The sequence below is a fragment of the Oenanthe melanoleuca genome, chromosome 2 (assembly GCF_029582105.1).
Source record: "Oenanthe melanoleuca isolate GR-GAL-2019-014 chromosome 2, OMel1.0, whole genome shotgun sequence".
In the NCBI taxonomy this organism is placed as follows: domain Eukaryota; kingdom Metazoa; phylum Chordata; class Aves; order Passeriformes; family Muscicapidae; genus Oenanthe; species Oenanthe melanoleuca.
In genome coordinates, this window is record NC_079335.1 from 73214834 (window position 1) to 73237786 (window position 22953).

General features: G+C 36.3%; 1 protein-coding gene across 2 annotated transcripts in view; it reads right to left on the reverse strand.

The window, feature by feature from the left end:
- RETREG1 (reticulophagy regulator 1) overlaps positions 1-22953 on the reverse strand; it is a 66258-nt gene that overhangs the window by 23929 nt on the left and 19376 nt on the right. The window lies entirely within an intron of this gene.

The following is a 22953-nucleotide window of genomic DNA, read 5'->3' on the forward strand; positions in this document are numbered from 1 at the left end:
GATCTTCATGTAAGAAATCTCATTTTCTAGGAAGGAACCCAGTGAGATTTATACAGCCTGTCCTGCATGAGACAGTAAGAATTGTTCTGGGGATTTCACATATTAAAAATAAAATTTTTAAAAAAGAAGCAAAGATGGAAGAAAGGTGTATCTTTGATTTGCTAAGCTATATATGGTGCGTTGTGAGTAACACATAATTTCTGGAAAGCTGCTTAACTTTTAGAACTATGAAGGATTCTAACCTTTTTTTTTAATATAAATTTCTTCAAAAGGACTAGTAAGGTCTAGAAAAATGGGAGTAAAGTCCTCTGACTAAATTAGGCAATGCATTATATATATAAGCATTAATAAATGTCCTGCCTACAACTGAGAGTTTCCATGGTCACCAATACCTGTATATTCCAAAGTAATAAGTTTTTATCTTTTTTTTCTTTTCTTTTTTTTTTTTTTCTTCTCTTACTTCTGAAAGTTATAGATGAAATAATTAAGAGTTTAATTTCTTCAAGCTTACCCTGAAACAAACAGAGCTGCTAAATTCAAAAAACTTAATTAATTGAAACAATTATGTGTAACAGTTTCATCTTCAGATCAAAGTTGTGATGTCTTCTAATTAGGGAAATAAGCAAAAGAAATAATTGAAATCTGCAAACACATAGGAGCATCATTCAAAATTTAAATGTAGCATCAAAAATGAAAGCAAACAAAACTGAACCCCTTATGCAACTTCGTCTGCTTTAGTTTCCATGCACTGCAATATACTCTTACAGAACCACATACATTTACTATGTCACATGCCCTTTTACAAAATATTCCATTTCAATGCATTTGATGACCACACTCAGAAGTTGAAAAGTTTTCAGTATCATGTCTATCTCTGTGTTTCAGCCTTGGAACTTGATGTACTCCAAAGTCTTCAAGTGAAGCTTTGGACTGTTCATTTCTTGGTCACACTCTGTACACAGAGATATTGCTACAGCAGAAAAACTATTTACTCTGACAATTCCTTACAACTCTTCCAAGCCCTCACTGAGGCAAGGAGGATAATATCACCTTATTTACTTATTCATAAGGAAGACCTGGAAAGATTAGGATCAAAACTGTCTACTAAATGAGTACCTATCTAAAATGTCAAGGACTTGTTAGCTTGGAATTAGAGCATTTATAAAACACTTCAACACTCAAAGGCTAGTTTCTACTGGTATCACTGCTCATCACTTTTGAAAATCATATTTGAGAACAGCATGAGTGCATAATTAGTAAGATTGCAATCACACTGAAGTATTTTGCTTGGTATTACACAGAAGACTATCTAGAAAAATCATCTTTTTTTGATCATTTCGAATTCTTCTGCACCCAAGGGAATTAGAATTTGTATTGGCCCATCTGGAGGCTTCCTGCAGATCAGGTTCCAGATTATTTCACAGTGGCATGAGATGGAATGACCTCACCAAGAACACTTGGGTGGAACAGCAGCAGGTGAACAGAAGTACTGTACTGAATCAGGCCAAAGGACTTTGGCATCTTCTGTGTCCAAAAGGAAAAGCCAAGGAAAAAAAATACATTGCTGTCTTCTACATATAGTCTTACAGACTACAGCTTGTGGAGATTTGAGCCAGCTGTGATGTCTGTTTTTCAGCTCCGAGTGGATTTCTATCCTATTATAACACCTGTAATATCTTGTGGCAAGGGCATCTGCAGCTTAACTGCATACTGTTTGGGAACAAAAAACCAGCTAAGCCCCACCCAATATTGTCTGCCCTGGTCTAGCCACTTCAACTGGTTTCCAAGAAGTCTTATACTGGAACAGGCAGATGGCACAGTGAACTCTCTTTATCTTTTCAAAGTGATTTATTGTTTTTGCAGATCATTATAGTTAGGGGTTTTTTTGATGGGACTGCAAAATTGAAAAACAAAGTTCTTTAGAAAAGAGTTTACCATTTTTTATCATTGCTAAAAATCAGTTTTAAACTTTTCCAATATGGAAAACTCAAAGTGACTAGAAATGACAGAATGAGGAAGGAAAGTCTTTTCCTACTCATGTTATTTTTCAAGGAGATTCTTATTTCCTTGCTTAGTTGCAGCTATGCACTGCATTAACTGCACTGGACCTGAGTAACTCTTCTCTGTCCTAAGTTCCTTCTTGCCATTTTTGAGGCCTCAACTCACATGACTAGTCCATGCTTCCCTGAGCATCTTCTTTGTCTTCTTTGTACATCCAACCTTGCGGTGTCTCTCTCACTTCTTGCAGCTTTTTCTGGAATTTTCCCTCCCTTTGGCTCTGTTCTTTTTGTTCTTCAACAAAAAGAACAACCCTTTCCAACTTACAGTGAATTCCTCCTCCTTGTGCTATTACTTCTGAAAGGAACACAGAAGACCTTGGTTTTGAAATCAAAATCAAAATCTCCATTATCCTGTTTTCAACTAAGCTAAGCTCTTCTAGGCCTTTCTGAAAACTTCCTTGAGAGCTGTTGAGTAAGTGCTATTCCCTGTCAGGTATGAAGACACCCCAGAAGATGCGCTGGCACACAGATCTGATTGACACATTGCCTGACATATTGCTTGATCAGGGAATCTTACCATTCTGCTCTTTCTGAGTACAGACTTGGAATGAACATGTATCATAATTATCAGGTAAATGGCCTTTTCCACAAAGAGGATGGGCATCTATGCAAAATTTTTCTTTTACAGAAAGTCTTTTCTTTTACAGAAGTCTTCAGCACAAGAAGGGAAATAAAAGCAATGTTCTTCCCAGAGACAAGGAAGCACTCTCATTGAAAAGATAAAAGGATTGGAAGTAGTGTCACATACACTGTTTTACACACTCAGATAGACACTGATGATCCTCAAGGGTTTTAGGAGATACGTGGTATGTCCAACCCAGGCTGCAAGCTTTCAAAAACTTTAATTAAACAGCCAGCTGCATGCTTTAGCTGGACAACCAGCTCCAGAACCACTCACAACCACTGCTGCCTTCTATGGCTCTCTTCACCTAAAAGGAAACACAGTGCTTTCGATATATAACCCGGTTCTAATTATTCAGCTATGAATGATTCTCACTTCCAATAATGTGAATGAAAAAATAATGAACTCCCTACTGTACACTTAAAGACACCCTAAAAATCCTCACTGGTTTTATTTAAAAATAAAAAAATTGGTCAAAATGGTCAAATTTTTAAAAAATCACATATATATATATATATATATATATATATATATATATATATATATATATATATATATATACATATATATGTCCCACTCCTAAAAGAACCTCTAGTTTCGTTTGCATTTCCAGAATGAATGGAAAAATCTAGCATTTTACTTTAATTAGATGGTTTGTACTGATTTTATCTTCAACAAAAGCATGGGTTTAAAAATTACCATCATTGTCAAAGACATGTTTAGGATGAAAATTAATGTGAAAGGACTTTTAATGCTGTTGAAAAAAAAAATTAACGTACATGAAGTCCCCCATAATGGACTATTTCCCTTCTTTTTCAATATGGGAAACTGAAGTAGATGATCACATTTGTGTGTATGTGGAGGCATGTGTACATTTATAAGCACACACATATGAAAGCATGTTTTACCATATTTCATCAATTTGAAAGGCATGTCCAATTTTCCTGTATTTTCAACCAAAATCTGCTAGAAGTTTCCTGTCCCGATTCTTTCTATGTAAAGCTGACTTCAAACTGCAAATACTTATTATGTCTATTTAAATTTGAGGTCTCACTGTGAGATATACAAAGGTGGCTGATTTTAAAAGAGAAGAAATCTTTCATACAACCGTAAATGAAAAATCCTCAAACTGGACCTGGTGAACACACTCAGTTCTGTGCTAGGGTATTATACCAGGTGCAACCACAAGCAGTAAGCAGTGTGATAAAAAAGGTGAAGACACCTATTATACACAAAACATAGTCTGGTATTTAGCTGCACCAAGTTCAGAATTGGATAAAAAGTGAAAAAAATAAAATCTTTCAATAGTCGAAGATAAATAAAAGCAAAGGAAAAAAGTGCTCAAGAAAATTTTTCTTTCTTCATGGAATTCTACCTATTATGCAGGGTTCTTATTTGTACCTAGATAAAATAATTAATTGTTAAACATTTCTAAGATCACAAGCTGCATTTTCAGAAAAAAAACACCCCAAACAAACAGCATTCCATTTTGACAAAAAAAAAAGTAGTGCAACATTCAAAAAGCTAAAGAAGATATCACATGCAAGAAATATTCACTGGGCAGAACAAAGCACATGAATATGTATTTTTCAAGAATCATTAAAAATTGAGCATGGAAGCAAACTGACTATCAACAGACACCAAAACCTGACTTGTATCAGCAACAGAGAATTGTCACTATGAGGTTTTAGTGTTGCTCACAAACCACGCATAATAATGCTCCCTGGTGCATGACAGTATTCCCAAGTTTCAAACACAAGCAGAAAGAGGAGTTAAAGGAAGTAAGAGATACTTCAAGGGCAGTTTTAAAAGCACATTATTACATTTTAGTCACATGAAGATAGCAAATCTTGCTCTTTACAAATATGACAGATCATGCTGGATTTGTGCGACAAACAGAAAGGATCTGGAGACAGGAAGGTAGATCTTACCACTAAGGGTGAAAATCTCAAATGCTCTGTGACTTTTTGGCCATGGAATCTTGTTAAGCAGCTATAAAAGAAACAAATATTTGGAGGCAAAAAAAAAAAAAAAGACTAAACAAAAAACCCAAACCCACCTAGCAATGATGTCAATCATTTTTAAAGATAGCTGAATATTTTTTCAAAAAATTTCAAGAAACCTTTTACATACTGTTTCATGAAATTATTTCTTTTTTATATTTCTTACAAGGTACTGGTTCATCTCATGATCTGTAGTTCAGTCAAGTCACATTAACATGTATTTTTTTTCGCCTGGGCATACATGCTACTCAAGGTTTCAAGCGACACCTGCCTCTTGGTTTGTAGCACTCTGAATCTGTTTCTTCTCAGCATTTTTTCCTACTTGACAAAAAGATGAATTATATGAAAAGCAGACCATACAGCAAGATACTCAGACCACATACTGAGAGCACCTATGTCTAAAAGATGTTGCTGGTGTGCTCACAATTTGCTTAGATGACCCACCATTACTTCAATGCTGCAATTATACTATGAACATGAGGACAGGAGCCAGTTTTCCACCTAATCGTATAATTTCTTCTTTGGTGCAGCATAAGAAAATCTCTCCAGAGTAGGATTAGTGCAATTGAAAGCCATAACTAGATCCAAGTCCAGGTCACCAGTTCTGAATTATACCTTAGAAACTTAAGGATGAATAACTGCAGGACTTCAAGTACGTTATATAGTAAGCACAGCACACATTTATGTATCATTCATAATTTTCACTGACACCAACCTTACTCTTCTGTCCCAGCACAAAGAGCCAAAGTTTTGATTAATATTCAGAATTGCTAGCCAAACATTTTCATAGTAGGCATGATTAATTTTGATTACTTAAACTCCACAGCCTTTTTCAATGCCTGTATAGTAGAAGTGAGACAGATGAGTAAATTACTGCAAATTTATCAACTTACTAATGTCAACTTATCTATTCATTGCTTACTATGTGACAAGAGATGAACTCTCCAGTGTTTACATGTCCCATGGTAAATTACAACCATATTCTCTCCCTTTAAAAGGAGGGTTTTTTTTCATAAGAATTGTCTTTCTTCAGTCTCACTGTGGTAGTTTATAAAACTGTGCAGCTGCAGCAAAAGAAAAGATTATTAAATTGTCACTAACATGACTCAGTTTCAAGGCCATATTTTCATGTGACGGCACTTTCCAACTCCAACACTTGTAACAGAAAATTAGCAATTCTGATATACTATAAGAACGGCAGTAACATGTACATTTATATAAGCAAAGTTTAAAGTATCTACAAACTAAAATCAGGGAGAAAATGTCAGGGTGCATGCCACTTTAGAAGGTACATATTTGTGTACGCTAATCAACCAGTTGGTTTAAAAAAAATATAGGAACTTGTCACCACAGTTCATATTACATTTTGACTTCACATTATAGCCCTACTAGCTGAAGAGAGAAGGCAGACACAAATTTCTTAAATACTAACATCAAAACTTAAAGAAAATAGTTCTACATACTATCACTTGTGACAAAATAGAAGGGTAAGATAGATTATAGGGAGAAGCAGCAGCACAAAATACATTATATAAAGCAACAGTATGGCAATTTGTACACATACACAATTAGAAGCTGGGTAAAATGGTTAATTCTGAGTGCACTGATTAAAACAAAGCTAACTTTGTCCTGAAGTGACTGAGTAAACCAAATTATTACAGAGTTTTTCTCTAAAGTGAATTCTTGTCAAACCCAACCATTCTGCTCTTTTAATAATCCAGCCCTCTGTGAAACATCTGCAAATTTAAAGCAATGGGAGGCCAATGCAACACCACACTGCTCCATGGAAAAGGCAAAGAGGCAGCCAGGGCTGCAAGAGAGACCTCAGTGCTCTCCTGCACTCACACCTACCCCCAAAACTACAGTCAAATGCGCCTGGGCTAGCAGAAGTCAGGAAGGGTTCAGACAAGGGATGATGATCAATGAGGGCCTGCAGCTTAACCCATTTGTCAGCAAGGGCACCTGCTGAGCTGTGACTGAGAGGAATCCCCCGGGCTGGCCAGGCGAGAGCTGCCAGAGCACTCAGCCAGGGCTGAGCACCCGATAACCTTCACCCGCAGCACAGGATGACATTCTGCTGACAGAACTGCTGGGAAGACAAAACTAACTCCAGTTAGTTAGCTGGGCTTTTGTCCCAAAGACAAATTTGCCATTCCCTCCTCCTTTACTATTAATTTCTATTTAAATTCAGTGCATTTCATAAGGTGGTTTAGAACACAGACATAGACCATTTGTATTGAACAGCACGACAACTGCTCCTGTCATCACTAAAACTTCCTTTTCCCTCATTTTTAAATAGACATCAAAAGATGCATAAAAATCATTTTTATTAAGCTGTATGAAATACATTTTAAAAGTACAATTCACTGCTAGAAGACTGAAATATTAAGCTTTCAATGTAGAAGTTACTTATATATAAATTTGTACATATCTATATGCATCGGTAAAACACACAATATTTTATCACAGATTTCGCTGTCTCCTTTAGAATCTTGAATAAAGATCATTGAACCCATCTCCCTGGATACTCCTGCAGATGTTCCTATACAGAAGGGAAGTAGGAGGGTGGCAAAAAATCCTCTCTACTCAGACTTTTACTTTAATTCAGTGAGGTGGTTTATTCATATTAGAAAACCCAATAAACAACACACAAAAAAACACTCCCAAACAACCTAAATCCAAAAAAAAAAAAACCAAAAAAACCCCACAAACAAAAACTAACAAAACAAACAAACAAAAAAAACAAAAAACAAAAAACAAAAACAAAAACAAACAAACAAAAAAAAAAAACAAAAAAAAAAACAACCCAAAAAAACCCAAAAAAAAACCAAACAAAAAAAAAACCACCAATCCCAAAAATAATTTATTTGGGAAACATTCAGAGCACTTTAAATATATAATTTTTCAACTGCTTTTCAGGTAACCTGCAGAGCTTTCACCTCCTTTCAGTAACTAAGAGAGCCCCAAAAGACTAATTTCCATCTGCTAAAATTACTCGTTACAAAAAAAAAAAAAAAAGCCTCTTCAGTATGTTTTGAGTTTGATTACTGATTGAAGAAATAAATATTTTCCAAGGTACATCTACAAGGATTTTTAGCAAAGTATTAAAACTTTAACAAAAAAAGTTCTACTTATGTGTCATTTTCAGAAACTGCTTATCATCCTATTGAGTTTCTAGCTGAATTGCCAAACTTTGAGACTTCAATTATAATAAAAAATATCTGATTCAGCTTACCAGTTAGGACAGAAGTTATCAGGGTACACATTCTAAAGAAATTGTCTGCTTATGGTGAATACAATAGAAACAGCTTGTTCCCCTACAGCCCTGACATGAGAACTTCATACAGTTATTATTCAGACGCATCTCAGTTTGTGCTCTGAGCTACAAGTGTTTAGAACAGTATTTTTTTAAAGATCAGACATGCAAACCTCAGATATTGTTGCTCTGATTAATTATATTACTCTGATCTCATGCCTAAATGCATAAAAGCGCAATGTTAAGGTACACACTGACCTTGCAACTTCCTTGGAATGTGCTGGTAGCAACAGACACTCCATCTAAAATTGGGCAACAGCTATCTCACGTGCCCTTCTCGGATTTCTCAGAGTTTAACATTTATATACAATTTATATGCAAATACAGATATAAATAGCTACATTTATTTCAATCTTGCTGTATCACTTAACTGAATAAAAACTTAATGCTTGTATTACCAAGACAAGCTAGACTGGATCTGCCAAAGACCCATCTAGCCCTGTTCCCTGTCTTTAATGCTTGCCAAAACTGAATACCTGGGGATACCTAAGCAACAGAATAAAACTATAGGGTAATACATAATGATAGCTCCACAAAATACAACAGAGCTTCCAAAAATCTGCAGCTTGGAGACTTCCAAAGCCAGAGATTATTTTTTTATTTAAAAGCCTTCAATTAATTTTCTTTTAAAAAACTGTCCTGTAATTTATATTTAAAATCCATCTATAGTTCTAATATTCAAAACAATCATGTGTAAAGGATTTCTGAAACTTATTGCATATTTTTATTTTTCCTCAGCCTTCTGTCTGCTATTTTGATGCCTCCTCATTCCAAAAGTGTGAGAGAGAAGGCATGTTGCACATGTTATTTTGAGAGAACTCTATTGTATTTCTCTTTAATTATTCATCTTCTCTTTTCAAAAGTCCTACCTCATTTACTTGTTCTTCATAAGGAAATAGTTCTGTGCATTTGATCAACCTTGTTGCTGTGCTCTGGATTATTTTTTCTCCTGTACCGTTTTCTGGAAGGTAGCAGATCAGTCCCACAGAGTATTCAGGATTTGGACATAAAATAGGTTTACGAGAGTGGCATGTGACTGTCATTGCTTTTTTCCCTGCATGTCCTTTTTACTGATATTTAACAGTAGATATAGTCTGTTAATCAATATTGGTTTTGTGAGACCACACCTTATTTGCAAGTGGTTACAGTCACCTTCAGACACTATTATTTTATATGTGAATTTAGTAGTGGTATTTCTACATAACTTCACAATTATCTATGCTGAATTTCAGAAGCTATCTTCCTGAGAAAGAATCCCGTAAGGATCTTCTGAAATTCTTCATAGTTGGTCCTTGTTACAATTTTTGTGAATGGTTTGGTACCTGGCCATCCCACTATTCACTGCCTTTTCAAATCCCTTTTGAGTACATTTGTCAGAATAGTTCCAGCACAACTAGTGGATATTTTTTTTATTCACTGTGAAAGTCTCTTAAGCATTACCTCTTGCTAGGAACTGACCTACAGTAACCTCAATGGCCACAACTGCATCAGTGATCTATTAATCATACTACTAATCCAAGCACTTGGTAAAAAAAGGCTGAACTTCTGAAAGAGGAGCTAGGGAAAATCTAAGCTAGGGAAAAGAAACGTGTGTCATATGGTGCTGTGGCCATAACATACAGGTTGACTTGGAAGAATGCGTGGTTTTGCGCTACAGCAAATGTTTATTTCTGAAAATTTTAATTAAACTAGTCACCTTAATATGTCTGATCATCTGTATTCACTGAGTGTGGAAAATGGAAGAACATGCAGAATATGAGCATATTTTACTTTCTGTTTCCCTTGGTGAAAGAATAAAATAATTATAGCTGTCTAGAATTTATCTTTGGTGTTATTTAGACTCCAAAACATTTTGAATATTAAATTAAGAATTTTTAAAGTATGAAATATATTTCAGTAAGTAAACATGCAACATCTCTCCTGTCAATAAGAAATAAGAGAAGAAAATGAGACTTGGAAGGAATACCATGAAGTTTGTTTCAAAACAGCTGAGCTGTTTTACTCAACTGTATGTTGAAACACCTAAAAGAATATAATATGTTATTCTGCTGATAGGCTCACATGCTTGAACACAACTGTGCCAGGACATTCCTTACTAAATTAGTGACTAATCAGATGCTGGGCTGGGAAGCACACCCTCATGTTACAACCACCCAGACGTCTGCAGCATTAAAAAAAACAACAAAAAAAATCCCACTACAACTATATGTTCTTGTGTCCCCTATAAATAATTTCCATCATGCGTTTTGTAATCTAATGCTTGCATTTGGCAAACCAGATGCAATTAAAGGTCATAACCTGACTACTATAGAAAGTACCTGACTACTTTACTTCTTCTGATCTTTCTCTTGACCATTACCATTCTAAATATTCTAAGCAAGGACGTCCTCCTCCCTCCATGTCAATAATTAGTATATATTTCTAAACACCTTGTTTCATTGATCAGAAATGTTTCTTGCTTCTTTTATCAAGTTCTCAAATTAATCAAAGTCGCTTGCTTCTTTTTCTTTATTACCAGATTTTCATTATTCTTTAAAATTTGCTTAGAATTTGAAAATTTGACAGAAATTAACTCAGTAGACGGTTGGGAGACCAGCACTTTTTTTTGGTTGCTTGTGCAGAACAAACCCTACTTTTCTCAAAAAAATAAAATAGCAAAAGCACCAGTTCTGCCTACAGGAAAAAGTTAATACAGGCCAATGTTAAAAGAGGATAAAAGCTACTTGTATTTGCAGGAGAAAAACATCTTTTTCACATGTTTAGCATATGCTATTCCATTTGCTTTTCACACGGTCTTTAGTGATAATTTAAAAATTCAGAATATTATTTAGCTTGCTACCCATTTTTATGGAGTTTTTCATCAACCATCGTTAGACTTAGATTTAAGAAAAGCCATTCCAAAATGAAACAGTCCAATTTTCTTCTTAATGCTAAAAGGAGTCTCTCTATTTAAGGTAACACTGCAGGCTCCCTGAATGCTAAAGTTTATAAATACCCTTTAAGATGACAAGTCAAATGACTTCAGGATTGCAAGTTATCTCTCACAGTTGTTCAACTGTTAAAATGGAAAGTGGTAAGAATAGAATAAAAACATCGATGGCAAAAATATTACATGTGCAATGGAACAAACATAGCGCACAGGACATGACCATTTTAACATTATTCTTTTTGCTTAAATTTACTCTCCACCCTCAGAAAAGGTCAGCTTTGTGAACCTCTCTCCTGATCAGAAATTTGAGGTCTGTCATTCCATTCACACTCTTACACTCATCAAAAATGCAGTCATCCTTTACTTATGATCTGTCTGGTACTTGTTGTAACAATATTCTGCTACTTTAGGCACTAATTTGATGCAACCCACCTAATTCTAGAAAAAAGTACCTTTCAAAATACTTAAAAAAATGTGAAAAATAGCAACATTACATTTGCAAGCAAAACAAATCTCTGAGGCAGGCAAACATATCCAGCAGCTCTGTGGTAATCAGACAGGCTGCTTCTGGACTAGGCAATAGTTATATATAAACCTACAAAGAGTTAGAAGAAGGATGTTTCAACTGTATGTAAGGTTTCTGTTCTCCTTAGCAAGGCTTGATAACTTGGTACTCTAAAAAAAGTATTACTGTCTATTAACCAATTTAAACCTCCAACAATCTGCAGCTAAGGTCTGACTGTCTAGACATCTTACTACACCTGCCTAAGCTCTTAGAAGTCTTTGAACTAGAAAAGATAGCCTTGCTGACTCGGAGAATTGCCCTAGAAAACAGATGTCCTTTAAAAGGAATTGACTTTTTCCAGTTTGTGCTGTCTGCAAAGCCTTGGAATACAGTATCTCCACTTGAAAATAAGTAATTAAAGATTGCACTCCAGTCAGTAACTTATTGTCAGCTCTACTGTACTGATATGAAGCTACTTTTGCCTAGTCACAACCACAAATTGCAAGACACATGGATTCCCACCAAAAATTAGAAAACCCTAGAATACGGAATACTTGTTCATAAATCTTTATGGATTAGGGATAAATATTTGGGATGAGACCTGACAGAGGCAGTGACCAGTTGTTCTGTTCAAAATGATGTGACTGAATCAAGTCATCTCCTTTCCCTGTCTGAGCCTGTTGGGAAAGCTGTTGCCACCCTTCAAGAGGCAGCTCTTGTAACTTGAGCCTAGTAAGTTCAACACATGAGTTTAAGTACATGACATTACTTTTTGGCTGACATTTTGTAAGATTATGTCCAAGCCTCTTGGATCCTTCAAATGGAAGAATCTTTATTTAAGATATGAGGGGTCTTTGCCACTTTCAACTACATACACTTGATTCCAAGTTTCACTTTCTTATTGACAAAATACCCGTCAATCACATCCCTGGACAGGTTTTCCTGTAATGCTATTTAGGCTGGCAGCCAAATTAAGAGTGTATCCTTCTACACCCTGGTGCTGAAGCATTCTACTTATAATAACAATGTGTAAATAGAAACAAATAAAAATACCAAAACAGAAAAAAAAAAAAAAAAAAACCAAACCAAACAAACAAAAAAAAGACAAAAAAAAAAAAAAAAACCAACAAAAAACCCCCAGCCAACCAACCAAAGCAAAGCATTTATACTGAAAGTGCAGTAATATTCAAAATTGGTAACAACATGTAAGTGTACCTGCCAGTACTGACAATTTCCAAGCAGCTTTGACAAAAAAAATAGGGAAAGAATAACAGATACTACGGTTAGCATGAAAAAGCTGACCTGCTCAAGAACAGCCAGAAAACATTTCATTAGATTCAGGAGGTAACCAGATATTGCCCTTTTAATTCATTTGATACTCTCTGTGGGGGTGTTGCACTCCACAACAAGACTAATTGCTTGCTTCACAATGGGTCCCTGAAAACAGAAAAAGTAATCTGAGATGATGGTACTGCAGTTTTTTGGATAGATTTTCTCTGCAGAGATGTTCACAGACTTAAGTCCACCCATGAAGATGGGACAGGCAAGTATTTTAAGAAATGCTTTTAGTTTTCATTGTATAACCAAAGTGTGGCCCACATCTCAAAACAGAAGAGAGTATAGTTTGTTTTCCCTGTAATTAAGATTTTTAAAGCTTTAGCTTGGTTGGTAAAAAATACTGGTGTCAATATTGCTGTATAAGTAAGAAATATGAAAGTATGAAAAAGTGAAGGACACATCCAAACTCCCTTGCTGAAAGCTGGGAAAACTTGCCAAACAGCAGGCGACCACACCGTCCAAATATGCAAATTCAAATGCAGCACCTGCCATACTTGCACTTGTCTAAGACAGAAGAGTAGATTTAAGCACTCCTTACTGAGTACTTACTGCAATTTTCTGTATGTGCTTTATAACTTTACTTTCAACTCCATCAGCTTTAAGAAGTTCTTTTATTTTCATAGTGCTAGAAAAAGGCTGAACTAAATAAAAAAAAAAAAATGCCTTCAATTCTACGTATCTTCTACCTAATGTTTGGTTAGTGCTGTGGTCAAAATAAATATTCTACCATTACAATAAACACAGTGACAGAAAAAAGACATGAGAAAAGACATGATGGCAGGCAGCAGTGGGGAGGTGGCATTTTCTCCCCAGTGATGATAACATGGGTGCACATGACATGCCACTGGGCATGTCAGAACTGGGTCAGCTCAGAATTAGCAGCTCTTAGGTTTTTCAGTGGGCAAATCCACTTGCCTGCACTCACAGACGCCTTTAACAGAACTGCATTGTAGACTAAGTGGATCCAGAAGCAAAGCTCTCACAAATAACTGAACAGTGACTGCAGCTCCATACTTTAAAATATTTAACATGGAATAGAGCTGGCTTTATGTTGAAAATTGCTGAAGAAAAAACGCACAATGTTTAAACAAAAGATGATGAACAAAAGCTGTGTATCCATTCTCCCATCACCACAGACTATGACCACATTTTCCAGCTGAATGTAGCATTTAATTTTTACCAGTGTGTAACAAAGGAAATTAATTACTGAGCTACTTTTGCACAGGATGCAGCATACCCTGCAGTTTGCACAGACTGCACTTATGTCAGGTATTTATTTCACACATTTAATCATGGATGCAGAGACTTCACTTGAGCAAAGTATTACAAAATTTAAAAAACTTATTTTGTTTAAGTATAGTAAAAATACACATCTTGCAGTACCCAGATAAACTTTTTTTTTCAGCATGGAGGCAAACTGGTAAAATCACAGAATCATTTAGGTTGGCAAAGGCTTTCAAGGTCATCCAGTCCAACTACAATACTAGGTATAAGGATCTTTTGAAACCTCCACGTGAAATTGCCTTGAATTCTTTCATGAAATTAATCCTTAATAAAAGAATAATATTTGTTTATCCCTGAGAAAATACACACAGAACACACACCCACCCCAAAAAGCTTTCAATCAATATGCTTAGAAATTATAACTGAAATCACTTATTTGTGAGATTAGCAAGACCAAAAAACAACAGGCAAATAAGACTATGTGAGGTGTTCTTTGGAATCTAAAATTTTTAATTCAATATTTGTATAAGAACGCTTCTGTTACCAGAACAGAAGAAAAAAAATTCCCAAAGGTACATTATAATGGTCTTCTGAATGATTCCTTAGTATCTGAGTACTGGAACCCCAAAATAAACAACATGGAATGCTTTCAGAGCTCTCTAAATAGAACTAAGAGTTTAAAATAATTCTGAATAATTTTGATTTCAACTAGCCAATAGGGTAGAGGAAAGGACAAGATTGTGGGACAAATAAGTAGAGTAATAAATTTCTCAAGGAATTACAGTTTATGAAGTAAAACTAGAAAAAAAGGGCTATCAAAGCAATTTTAGATCAACTGCTCTCACTTGGATATTATAAAGATACTGAGCAAGTTACTAACAAAGCTAAGAAGCTGTGAAAGCAGTCAAGGAGGATTATCAGTATCCAAAAAAGGAAAAAGAAGGTGTATTTCTTTTTTAGAAGTACACAGCCTGTCCTGAAGACAAGATGAAAGCATACATCTCAACTGCTACAAAGCTTTTGAAATTCTGCTATATGACACTTAAAAGCAAACTTCAAAAATACAGCGTTTATGCAATCCCCATACCTTCATATTTAATCAGAAAGCTACACCAAAGGGCAAGGACAGGGTATTAGAAGTGCCTTGTTATATGAGACTGGTATGTCCTTAACATTTTCATTCAGTATTTGCCTTAATCCTTCAGATGAGTGACTTGCAATACCCCAGGAGGAGTGGCAGACATTGGAAAGGACAGAATCAGAGTTCAAAATATACAGGAGCTCAGACTGGGAAATGGCACAAAGCCAACTACCTTAACACATCAGGGACCCACTGTATTTGACAAGCCAAGTGTATAAACACAAAATGGGAAACAACTCATTAAAAAAGCAATGCAGTGGAAAAGGAGAATGCTTCTACTTGAGTTATCTACAAGTCTTAGAAAAAAAGATCTATGCCTGAGATGCATTTACAAGACATTTACTATATACAGCACAAGTCATGTCTTTTTCATAATACTGATATAAGTGTTTACTGATGTTGCTCTGTTTAAGCATCATGCTCAGAGCAATGCAGATACTGACACACAAATAATGACAGTTTCTGTAAATATAATTGGGTTAGAATGTATCCTTGTATAAAAACAGTTAAAGCAGCCCCAGTACAATTCTGCTAGTCCTTTGTTTCTGCCCTTACTTCTTCAGAAGTTTCTCTTCTTGCAGCCAAGATGGTGTTTAACCTTTATGTTTAACTAACAGGGAAAGAAGAAAGTAAGGCTTACAGAAAGAGGAATACAGTATTTGTTTGGTAATTGTAAAGAAATAGGAGGATTCCAACATTTTCTCCTCAACTTTTCTGTGCACCCTCCATAATGAAAGGTGAGTTGAGCTTCTTGGGAGAAGGAAGAGAGGAAAATGCCTTGTGATGGCTAAGACAGAATTGAGATATAACCAAATTACTAGAGAACCACAGAGAGTAGGACTTCAAAGTGGTTTGCAAACCACTCTGAGAAGAAATTGGTTATATGCACTACATATTATTTCTGGCAAATATAAGAAAAATAACAAGTCAAACAAGCCAACTATTTCTACCACCTACAAATGCTGTGCAACATCCCTCATTCCCCTCCCTGTAAACAAAAAAAAGAACCAACCAACCACCAACCTTTTTTGTATAATTGCATAGAAAAAGGCAGTAAACATTTTTCAGTGTGTGTGACACTTTTGCCAAAGTCACAGCGTTTCTGCTGAAGTATTGGGTTTTGCTCCCATAAGAAAAAACTTTATCAGCACGTTGGTTTTATCATGTATCAATACAAAACAAACAATCTCAGCAGAATATGTTACTTGGAAAGGTAGCCAACAATTTGGAAATAACTAGCCAGGAAGCAGGAATAAGGTCACACAATATTAAAAAAAAAGCTAAAATTGAAGCATGGAGACGTTTTTGCAATGTAGACAAATCTTTCTGCAATCTGCATTAGGTTTGATCATTTATGTGTAAAGTACCTAAGAAAAAGCCCCACCACACATATTGCTGCATATCTGAATTGTGGCAACACATTATATAAAACAAAGAACAAATACAATCTGGTATTTGAACAGTATAGTGGCTACTGAAAAAGTATGGGTTTAGGCTGCAAATAAAACTCAATTTCCATTTGCTTTCCATAAGTATGCATCCACTTCCTGAAGGATTGCAACATTTGAGGGAACCTTAGTTGAACCAGAATTGTTTGAGGTACGTTATCCAGCCATATATATCTTTCAATACAAATATGAGCTGAAATGAACAGAACAGCAACCACTATAAAATACCAAGGCTGGAAGTCTTTGAGTAGTCCAGATGCCTTCAGATTACATTGAATAATAGCAAATATTTGCTCTCTGAAGCCTATTTGTTCTATTTAACTGTTAGACTATATTCTGCCCTCTGCCTTGCTGTAGGTCCACAGGAAGTGTTTTCTTCAGTCTGTAACCAGACTGTGTAGCTGTGTAGGGCTGTGTGAGGATTGGATTCTGTCTAGATGACCAAAACAAGACAAAGAGACTGCATAACAGAAACTGGAACAGATGGAGCCATGTTTTGGTACTGACTGGCCCACATGACTACCCTTGGCCTACACTATGTTTGTTCCTATCTATAACATCAAGGAAATGGATTAACAAGTGTAAAACAGGAACACTTCTGCTACAGCCTTGATCTGGTTGCAGTTCCTAATGGAAGAAGACCTCTTATTTCCTAATCCACTCATCTGCAAAGAAATCTCTTTGCAACACCCTGAAAGACAGGACTTTTATTTTGAGGTACAGTGAAGCAACATATCCTTGGTGTCTCAAGAGTGATCTGAATACAAAGTCGTACGGTGCCTGAGAGTAATTTCAGAGAAACAAGGGGTAAATAAATCAAGTTCCTGTGCCCTGCAGTTATTATTGCTGTGGATTGGTAATCCTGTGCATTGTGGCAAGAGTCAGCTTCTTACTGTAGCCAAAACAGCAGTCAATGGCATCTCCAAAACAGACAGGCCTTCAGATTGACAGGGAGCAATGACACAAGGGCTGTAAATGCCTTCGTTGTCTCACTACCCTAGGCTTCCTTTATATATTCAAGGGAAAAAACAGCCACCATTAAAACATAGTATATCTGACCAGCCTAGAGACATTTGTTTGGGAAGAGATAGATCAGGATATAAATCTCATAAAGCATTTAAAATATTTCTCCATTGATCATGCAATTAGACTAAGCAGACTACGTCAGAAATATTTAAGCACATGACTTGCAGATTGTCTTGAGCAAACCCAGCAGGCAAAACATATGCAAATCAGAGGTATGTAAAGCCTCTGATATAATAAACAAAGCATGGTAATTAGATGAAAGGAGCAACTGTCTCATTTATATTTAGGGACAACATGAGAAGAGTTTTTTTCATTGCTCTCAGTGACATATTAGGAATAATTTTGCACAAGTTACAGAGTTATGATTAGGTTCTAAAGATTTTTTTTTCTTCTTGGACAAAAGCCCAGCAGTCACACATTACATGAAGTCTGTCAAGCTCTGAATGTTGCTAGCACAGAATATTGTTCTTCAGAACACACTTACCATTGTAATGCATACAAATGTCTATGAACTGGGCTGATGCAAGTGTGAAATCAGTGCAGCTCAAAAGATGAATTCAGGTCTGGGAAAGCTATGACCTGAATTTGAATCTGATCCATCACATCAGCTGACCCAGTAATGGATGTTGTTACCTACCAAACAGTAACGCTTGCCTGAAGTGGGCAGCTCTGGGAGTCCACAAGTATCACCACAGCTAACTCTCATAAAAAGAATCTACAAAGAAGAGACTGAAGGAGAGAGGTGGTGAGGAAGAGGAATGTCCTGGGCTTAGAAAATAACTCTGTGTGTCTGTTTGTAACCTTCTATCAGTGAAAGCTATTATTTCAGAAATATCCCAGTTAGCTAACTACCGAGCTTCATATTAACCCATGGTTTTCAACATCAAGTCTTAAAGCATTTCAGTAAAGACAGCTGCAGTTAAAAGCCTGGACCAAAAGCTTGTAAATGTTACTGTTTCTTCTTACAGCATTCCAAATCTTCATTAACATGATCATTTGAGTGGCAGTGGATGAGACATGCTGTTCATGGTCCTGCACTTGTATTTTTTCCCTCCTCTTGGGAGCAGAGGAGAACATGTGGGAATAAGAAAATCTCTTTCAACCTACAAGGCCAGGAGAACCCCTTCAGGATTTATTGTCACAGCCCAAAGGATTATATCCAAAACATTCAATGTATAATAATATAGTGTTGCCTGGAAAGGCTGACCTGGAACAGAGACTAGACAGAGCAAAAGGAATAAAATAGGTATTTGTTGAAAGGATACACTTTGGGCAGTGCAAAAGCCCAGCTGGGGCCACACCCAAATCAAATCTGAGATGGATCCCGGCCACTAGTTTTTACACTTTTATAAATTTTGATTAATCCACATATTGGGGTCAATTTTCCAACCACAGCCCCAGTCTGTGAAGTCTCAGCCCCCTGGCTTGCCCCCTTTCCCTTGCTGTTGCTGATTCTCTTTGGGTACCCATTGTCCTTGATTCTCCAGCTGAGAAGGAATTGTTTTGTCTCACTACCCTGTGAAGAGAACTTACTAACACCTAATATGAAGTTTCAGAATTACATACTAAGCAGCAGAGGTTCTGAAAAATATAAAAGATAAAATCCAAGGCATCAATAGCAAGTACTACCCACCTGCTGCAATCTGTGTGCCTGAAGCAGCCATTAGTGCAGCAGGGAACTTAACACCATGACTGGTCAGAGAAGGCTCCTCCCAGAAGTCAGTAGCTTTGATTTGAGAAAATGATAAAACATAACAGGGGACTGAAAACACACTATGTAGAGCTGCTGGTCTTCAGAGCATTAACTCCTTTCTTTCTGGCTTAATCTCTTCAGTCACACTCTGATGGACATTTAAAAGGACTGCAGCTTAGTCCCTTCTCATGCTGTCACTAGGGGTTTTTTTAGGCTTGCTATAAAAGAATAATTTTGCATTAATATTGATGTTCTTAAGTTTGACCACTCAAGAAATGAAGGTATGCTACAATTTCTGCGGATATTCTAATACAACTACTGACTAGAGACGCATCAAATTTCAAAGAAATCTCACTAGGATAGGAAGACATAGAACAGCTTTATAATTAGGAAGAGTAATTTAACAAGTGATCTTTTCCAGTGCTCCTTTAACAGCTGTCATCTATTTTTTAAAAAAGGCAAGGCACCGGTACAGCAGCTCCTCAGAAACAGAACCAGTTTAGGAAAAAAAGGGTGCTATGGTGCTACTTTCCCTAAGGAAGGTTCAGCTTATCTTGTTTGAAATTTTTAACTTAAAATAGTACTAAATTATGCCATAAGAAATACAATCACAGGTCTTCTTACACAGACACATCTTACATGTGAGACAGCAAGCATTCTATATTTAAGTTATGGCAATTAAAAAAGTGAGGCTATGCTTGCTTTGACTAGTCAGCAGTGCTCAACAAAGATGAAGGAGGACCAAAAACGAGTGCCACAAATTAACAGTATTTTCATTGAAGTACTTCAATCTCTGATACTTGGAATGTTCATGCAGCAGATGAAATACACAGTGCATATGAATGTTGAAAAAATGCAAGTTTCAGAACAGTCACAGTCAGTAATTCATCCTCCAACTACCAGAACTTTACCATTTCACCATCATTTATGAAACATCCTACTGTGATAGCAACTGACTGATATTAATTTTCAAAACCAGAACCACATAACAAAAAGGCGGGGCAGGAAATGAGTCTGTTCAGATAATTTTTGTTACCTTCTATCTACATCTGTTTTGATAAACCAAACTGTGTGTGGCAATTGGTCACTTCTGCAGTTAAACCATTAATATAGCTTTTAGAACATTTTTGGCAGGTGCCAACTAATACTTGGCAAAAAAATCCAAAGGAGTTTCAAAGTTGGCATGGGCCAGAAATCCTTTCCTGCCTGCACACAGCCAGTCTGCATGGTCCTTAAGGCAGTTACAAACTATGGATGCAGGGTTGTAGAGTCATGATGCCAAAGAAAAATCATGCACACATTTATTAGAATAGACATTTATTAGGCGTTATCTCTCACTGAAAGTATCACAGATCTACCACATTTTTTCTCTGTAAGCTACTTAAGAGCAGGTGATTCTCTGCCAGATATAGGGATACACTAGGCACGTCTTGCTCATATATGATAACATGAAAACAGCTTTTCATATCCAATTTTGAGTAAAATGAAAAGGAACCATGCACCTAGCATCCACATCTTACAGAAGTTCTTTCAATTTCAACACGATCAACAGGCACATTTATAGTAGCATTTAGAAAAAGAAAAACCCACCCACAGTGCAAACAATTGCAAAGTCTTTATGTGAATGTATAAAAGATACAAATGAAAGGTTGGGTGCAAAAGTTGAAATTTCATTATTGTCAAACAGCGTCTCTTAAAGCTGCCTTAAGGCAGAGCACTGTAAAGTGTCTAAAGCAGTATCTATTTTTAGGGAAGGCATGCAAGAGCCAGAAAATTGCAAACCACTAAACACTCATCTCTGCTCTATACAAACTGTCCAGAAAACTAACAAAGGACATGCATGCCTGTCATAATGTAAGCTATAAAGGACATCACAAACCTTCTGTCCTTTCAGAAAGTGAACCTGCTTTTAGATGAACACTGATATCCATAAAAAGCACCTGTAGTTCTGAGAAGGCTTTCAACAAGGTCTCTCATATCTCATGCTTTTATGGAGCTTGAGAAGTCATGAGAAATGAGAGGAATTATTCTAGTAAAAACAGAGACCAGTTGCAAGGAACAGCAGAATTTAATCAAGTATCACATGATCTCTTGCAAAAAGGCAGATGAAATGTGAAGAAATGCAAAGAGAAAAAAAAAAACCCAAAAACTTTTAAAGTCACAGGGGCTTTAAGCTGATCTTTACTACTACTACTACTACTTCTTTACTAGGTATCACCTTGAAGTGATTATATATCCATGAAAACATCATCTCTCAGCTCTGTAGAGGTAAAAAAAAACCCCAATCACGTGTTGGGATTTGTCATGAAAAGAAGGGAGGGACAACATATAATCCAAGGATCTCCCTGAATACTGAATGCTATTTGTAATTCTGTCCCCCCAACAAAAAGGAGCACAGATATGGAAGAAAAATGCAGAAAACCACAATGAACACATCAAAACTCAGAGAACCCCTATTTTGGGAACAATTAAACAGTCACAAACTGAAAAAAACAGGAGAGGACAGAAGTTTATGAAAGTCACAGTTTACTGGAGAATATTAATACAGAGTTTCTTCAAACAAGAAAAAATGTAGGAAGAGCTTACAAACTATTATAGAGCAGTAAACAAACAGAAGACTGTTCACAAAGCACGTGGTTCAGCTGTGGATATCTGTGCTAGAGGATGTTGCCAACAGCAGAAGTTTGTAAAAACAAAAGCAATGAGACTAACTCACAGAAGGTCCACCTAGAACAGCTTGAGGGGGTGTGGTGGGGGTAAGGTTCAACTGGAAGCTTCAGGGAAAGCACACCAGGAGAACCTTGCAAGTTTATCTGCTTTAATGCAGGACATTACCCAAGGTCGTGTTTCTCCTGGCTGGATCCCTTCAGAGAGCAGATGCTTGGGCTAGATGGACACATACAATGCTTGTATTATATTACCCAAGGGCATGAGCTATGGTGAGCTCATCAAATTAACTTTTACACTCTCTGCATTGTCTCCTCACAGAACAGCAAATCAAGTCCAGGACTCTGAACAACTGAAAACCTGAATCCAAGATATTTAAAGTACTATTTATAGTCTTTTCATTAAAATCAGCTATTCTGATTTGGAGACCTGATGAACTGGGGGCTAAGAGAAAAAAAAAAAAAGTATCAGACTGCAGAATTATTTTTCATGGAAACAAAAGGCAGACAAAAACCTATGTTTCTTTCAACTTGCCAAGTAATTTGACTTTCTTTGCTTTCCTCTTCTCAAATGTAAACAGACAGGTAAAGTCAGATTCAAAACCCCTAGCATTACATTTTATGCAAATTTATAGGTGGAAGAAATGAAACATATATCTAACTAATCTACTGTGCCCCAGCAATAGCTTCTCAATTAAAATTTTTGAAACACTACCACTCTATAGAGATAGACAAAGCAGCACTAGCTATAGTAAAAGAAGCATTTTACTCTGCTCAGTTCATGAACCAAGCTGTTGTCAATTCCACATTGCTTTATTTCATGTTTATAGGAAAGTCTGAAGAGATTTCATACCTGTGGAAGTTTAGAGGTTTGAAACTGAATAGCAACTGAACATCTGAACTGCTTTCTGTAATTTCTATGACACTGGTATCCATTTCTAGAAGGAGAACAAAACCTGGCATCTTCCCTTTTGTAACTCTG